Source organism: Gordionus sp. m RMFG-2023, chromosome 5, assembly GCF_954871325.1.
Source record: "Gordionus sp. m RMFG-2023 chromosome 5, tfGorSpeb1-WG-v2, whole genome shotgun sequence".
In the NCBI taxonomy this organism is placed as follows: Eukaryota; Metazoa; Nematomorpha; class Gordioida; order Chordodea; family Parachordodidae; genus Gordionus; species Gordionus sp. m RMFG-2023.
Genome location: NC_088779.1, coordinates 2,451,381 through 2,458,186, shown reverse-complemented (window position 1 = coordinate 2,458,186; position 6,806 = coordinate 2,451,381).

Below are 6,806 nucleotides of genomic sequence, written 5' to 3'. Positions count from 1 at the left end.
TTAAAAAATTGAACATATACGGAATAATTTCATATTATCTTTTTTGATATTTTATTATAAAAAACGATTGAGATGATTTGTAGAAATCCGAAGTATTAATTTAATTTTTAAGGAGTGCCTTATGAGTAATTTTGTAAAGTTGCTACATCATTTAAAAGTAACGGGTTTTCGTTTTTATATATTTTTTTAGGATAATAATCAAATTTGATTAACTCATAAAATTTATTAAAAATAACAAGCATGGGTAAATATTATATTTTTTAGCCGTTTAAGCCAGCGGGCTAGACCAAGTTTTTAGTCGAAAACTATCACTAAAATTTCTCGGGCTCGGGTCGGGTTGTAAAAGCTGTCCGACCCGAAAATAAATATAATAATATTAATATCTTAAATAGTCACTATAATTTATAATATTAATTATAAAATTATATTATTTAATATTTATCACATTTAGGATTAAAATGTCAATCATATTAACATGTCATTATTAATTATTATTTTATAAACCTAACAACAGGCCAAACTATTTTATCACTAAATTGTGTGTTTCTCGTGAATTACAAGATAAGACATATTTTATGTAAGTTTTATTTATTATTTATCTAGCCTATACATTGTCTTTTTTAACATTTGTTTTAACCCTTCACTACAAAGGTGGAAAAAACTCCCTTAACTACAAAGGTGAGGTCTATTTTACCCCAAATTTTGATTAGCTATATCTCAGAACATATTAAAAATTGAGATCTAAAATTTTGAGTATATATTTAAAAAATATTGGAGATAATAAATACAAAATCTTAGATTAATATTTACTTCCAAAAAAAGTTAGACAAATTTTTCTAAAGTTACTGAAGTAAAATTTTCTTTTTGAGTACTTCCTTTAATTATGGTATTATCACTAAATAAAATTCAAAAAATGCAAATTTTATTAAATATTTTTTTAAATCAATGTTGAATAATGATAATTACATAAATTTTATAAAAAAATATCATATAGCAAAAAAATTATTAATCATGTATAATTTTAAGATAATTTCTGGTCTTAACAATTCACCAGTTGTTATCAATTTTATTATCATAATCGGTGAATCATTTATGAATTTCTTTTATATGTTAAAAGTTACTTTAAACATATAGTTGATAAATCATCTATTTTATATAAATGATTGCAACTTATTACCTAAAATGCCACTTTTACAGGCACATTTCATTGTTATAGTAGATATTGCAGTTAATATTTTAATAAATTTTAATAATCAATGTTTTGATAATAGATATTTACAAAATAACTTGCATTGAATTCTTTAACGCCCTCTATATTTTTAATAAAAATATAATTAAAATTAAAAAACTTATGATTCATTGTACAGTGGATGCAATCATTATTAGATATCTTTTTTTTACGTTTTTTCAGGAAATTTTTTTTTCTTCTTTGAAAAACAGTTTTTAATTATATTTATAATACGAGTATATTTATGATATTATTATATAGTGTTGTTAAACAGCTCGTTTTTTTTATAGTCAAAACAATAGCTCCTTTATTATAAACTTGTTTCATATATATAGTCTTTTATAATTATGTCATTTAACTTGTATTAATGTGCAATTACAATGACCTCGATAAGATAATATTAAATGTAATAAAGTTATAATTCAAATAGCGTAATATAAACATTCAAATATAACATATCTTTTTTTCCACCAAGTTAAGATCGTCTATCAATCTTTTTATTACCAAGTTCAAGTTCATCTATTAATCTTTTTGTTGGCTTTCGATCCCTTGTTGACCGTGGTTGCCTTCCTTTTTGACTTGGTTCAATTGGTATTATTGATTTGGTTTCGCCTGGTTCTTCCCTTATTCGTAGTTGATCTGCGTGTTTTGGTACTATTTTATCTTTTTCTTTTACGTTATACGAGAATTTTGCTTGTTGATTTATTATTTTTCCTTTATGCCATCATTTTTCAAGTGGATTTTTTATCCAAACTAATTCGTTTTCTCCAAAATTTCAATGTATGCCTTTGTTTAATTGGTCGTATTTTACTACAGAGGTTTCTAATTTTTCAGTAATTGATGGTTTCACCCAGTCTAATAAAGTATTTAGTCTTCTCCCCATAAATAGTTTGGCAGGTATTCGGCCCGTTGAGGAATGTTCGGAATTTCTATATGTAACCAATACTTCATTAAGGCATTTTTCCCCATCATTTGTTTGTTCTCTATTAGCGAAATACCGATTTTTTATAGTTTGTATGCATCTTTCAACTAATTACTTTTCGGATGGTATGGTGTAGTTTTTATGTGTTGTATATTCTTATTTTTGCACCATTTGTAAAATTCATTTGAAATGAATTGTGGACCATTGTCTGTGACAATTTGACGTGGAACACCATATCGTGTAAGCCATTTTTCTATATTTATTTTTTTACTTGTGGTATCTTTGATTCTATCGATCTCTATCCATTTTGAATATGCATCGATTCCTACCAGCCAATAAAATCCGTCTAGTGGTCCGGCAAAATCTAAATTTACCCTTTCCCAAGGTTGTGCTGGCGGATTCCATGGGTATACGGCAACTTCTGGTATATCTCTGCGATGTTTTTGACATCCAATACAGCGATTGACTAATTTTTCGACGTCTTTATCTAATTTTTCCCACCATATATAATGTCTCGTAATGGATTTCATCGATGTAATACCGGGATGACCTGTATGTAATATTTGTAAAACTCGTTTTTGTAGTGAATATGGAATTATTAAGCGACCATTCCAAAATAGGATACCATCATCATTTTCTATTTCATCTATTCTTGTTCTAAAAGCTTGTAATTCTGGTGCTTGATTTTGTATATTTGTACCATTTAATAATATTTTTACTCTTCTTAAAATTGGATCTTTAGCAGTTTCATCTCTAAGTTCTTTTCTTGATAGAGTTATGTGTCAAAAGTAAGATTTCGTATATATTTCACTGTTTTATTTTCACTTGTTATTTTATTATCATTTTTCTCTATTGGGTTTCGTGATAAAGCATCTGCAATTATATTACTTGCGCCATTCTTATACATTATTTTATAATCATATGCAGATAATTTATATGCCCAACGTAACAATCTTTGGTTTGTTAAGGCGTTTAAATCTCTGTTATCTCCATATATTTTTATTAAAGGTTTGTGGTCCGTTCGTATTTTAAATTTTCGTCCATATAAATAGTTATGAAATTTTTCTACGCCGTTTACTATGGCTTTTGCTTCTTTACGATTGTCGAATAATTCTTTTCAGCATCTTGTAAAGTTCTCGAGGTGTAAGCTATTGGGTATTCGTTACCATTATCATATTTTTGCAAAAGTACAGCTCCAAATCCTTGGTTTGATGCATCTGTTTCTAGTATTAACTCAAGATCCAGTTTATAAAATTGTATAGTATTGTGTTCTGTTACTATTCCTTTTGCTTTTTCAAATAATGCATCATCTTTATTAGTCCAATTCCATTTAACATTTTTACTAGTTTTATTATGTAATTCGGCTATGATTCCATGTAAGTTTGCTATGAACCGTGTATAATAGTTTAATATACCTAAAAATGATTTTATGTCATGTCTATCTTTTGGCGTTGGATATTTTTGTATTGCTATTATTTTATTTTTATCCGGGTGTATTCCATTTTGATCTATTATGTATCCTAAATATGATACTTTTTCTTAAAATTTATTTTGCTTGTTTTGACTTTTAATCCCGCATTTTGTAATTTTTTAAGGACTTGCTTTATATTCTCAATATGTTCATTATCATTTTTTCCTGTGATTATAACATCATCTAAATAAACTGCTCTATCTTTACAAGCAGCCAGTAAATCGTCTATATATCGTTGAAATATTATTGGTGCTGTAGCTATACCAAAAGGTAATCGTAAATAGCGGTAGTATCCATTTGGTGTTACCATTGTTAATAATTCTTGCGATTCATCGTCAATGCTCATTTGTAGGTGTGCATCTTTGAGATCTAATGTTGTATATTTATTTCCATTTGCTATTTTTGCTATTAATTCTTCAAACGTTGGTAGAATGTGATAGTCTTTTAATAGAAATTTATTTAACGTTACTTTAAAATCTCCACATATTCGTAGTTCGCCTGAAGTTTTACGTACCACTACCATTGGAGTACTCCAGGTTATTCTTGTTGTCGATGGATCTATTTTCTTGATTATATTATTTTCTTCCAAACGTTTCAGTTCATTTTCAATTTCTACTTTTAAAGGCAACGGTACTCTTCTAGCTGGCAGTGCAATTGGTTTTGTATTTTCTTCCAATTGTAGTTTTACTGGTTCGACATTTTTTATTAATCCTAATTTATTATCAAACACAGTAGCAAATTCTTTATACAGTTTGTCTATATTTACGTTACCATTATCATTGTATTTATATCTATTGTTGATCATATTGATTTTTACATTTTTTGGTAACGATAGGTCAAATTCGATAATCCATGGAAATCCAAATAGAGCTGCATCATTTGTTTGTGTGACCAATAATGGAAGCCATTTTATGTTATTATTTAATTGTACTTTCACATTAGCTTCACCCATAATTTTTATTCTATTATTTCCATATGTAGTTGGTGCTTTAGCTCTTCTAAGTTTTGGCTTTTCGATTTTATTCCATATTATTTCATTAATAATGGTTACTGCCGAGCCAGTATCATATTCCATTTTAATTTTTTGGCTGTTTATTAATACGTCAATTGTTGGATGTTGCCCATATTTGTATATTTTTCTTATTGAGACATCCGAATCGTCTTCATTATTGTAATTTGTTCCGTAAATCTTTTCTTTAGTTTTACAACATACGGCGAAGTGGTTTGGTTTCCTGCATTTGTTGCACAATTTTCCGTAGGCGGGACAATTTTTAATAGTATGAAACCGATTACAGAAATAGCATGGTTTTCTCCAATTATTATTATTTGTATGGTAGTTATTATACCCGGGCACTAGTTCTCTTTTTACATATGCTTTATTATCATAGTGCCGTTTATCATTATCATTATTAATATATTGCCGATTATTTTTATTATGTTGATTTATCCGATTATTATTATCATGTTTATTCGGCTCGATTTTATATACCATTTTAGCAGTGTTATTTATTTCTAAGTCGGCTCGTTCCATCGCTAAAGCCAATTCTACCACTTTGTTTAAGCTCAACAATTGGTCTTCGTCTTTAGTATCTGGATATCTTAATCGTAGTTCTTTATCCAGTTGGGACATCTTTAGTCCGGCGATTAATTGATATCTCGAATTCTCAGTTCTACATTGTCTTCAAATTCACATCTTCGGGCTAGTTCCTTTATATTTTTCAAATAGCTCATTACGAATTCAGTAGCCCCGCGACTTAATCTAATGAAATCAATTCTTGATGCCAAAATAGTTCTTTCATCTTTATATAGTTGTTTTGCTATTTTATGTATGTCAATCCATCCTACCTCCTCTATTTTCCTAGGATAGAGTAATTTTTTGATATCAGTTATAATGTTTATTCCTCCATAAGCTATAAATAATTTTTTTAAAGTGGCGTCAGTTTGAGGAATATTTTTCACATTTAGTATATATTTGATATAATCAACGTAGTCCTCGATAGAACAATTCTCTTTGTTGAAATCCTGGAGACTTATTTTATCCATAATTTCTAAATATATACAATTTTTATTTTATAAACAGAAAAAAAATTTTATAATTCTATATGTTATTAAACTTGACCGAAGACCGAAAACCGCGCGACTTAGATTTTTTTTTTTTAAATTTCGTCGCCATTTTTTTATAGTCAAAACAATAGCTCCTTTATTATAAACTTGTTTCATATATATAGTCTTTTATAATTATGTCATTTAACTTGTATTAATGTGCAATTACAATGACCTCGATAAGATAATATTAAATGTAATAAAGTTATAATACAAATAGCGTAATCTTTAAATATATATATAAACATTCAAATATAACAGTTTTGAGCCTCTTTTGGAAAACAGCTTATATATTTAAGCCAGAAAAAAATAGCTCAAGCCTTCAGATATAGCCAATAGATATCAAGACTTTTGTATCATCTATGAGAAAAATCTTCAGACTTGCGTAATATTTTTCTGGATAAAACACTGAGTTAGCCGTTTTTAAAAAGTGACTCAAAATGAGTCGATTAACAACACTAATTATAAACTACTTTAATTTCAATATATAATATAATAGCTAGAGGTGGTGCGTAATATAAAAAATCTTAATTTCTTTCATTATTATCACTCTGGTTGTACAATATCTTAACCAATTAAAACATTCCTACTCCAAGCTGTTAGTGTTGTATCTTTACTGATGTATATTCGTAAGTGGGCTGTTCGAAAGGTGGGGAGTGAAGTGAACTCTGGCCGATGGTCTGCAAATCTCGTGAAATGGGGAACCAAATTTTTTTCGGATCTTATTCATTAGTCATGTTTTTAAACAAGGTAATAGTAATTATGCAAGTATATATCTAATATTAAAACCGAAACTGCAGATTTCCATTTATAACTTGAGATAAGAAACAGATTTCTCCGCAACGGCATAAGTGCTTCTATTTTATAAATTTATTTTAGGGGACGGTACGAGCCTCACAATAGTAAAAGTGTGAATTTGTATGTGACAGAGTCTAGTTAGTCGATCATTTTGTATTTTTTAGTTCCAAATAACTAAATTTTTTCATACCAATTTACAAATCTCGGTTAAGTAAATCAATTTATCGTTAAAATAAGAAAAAAAAATAACCCTCTTAATTTGATTAGTCAGGTAGTGGTTGCAA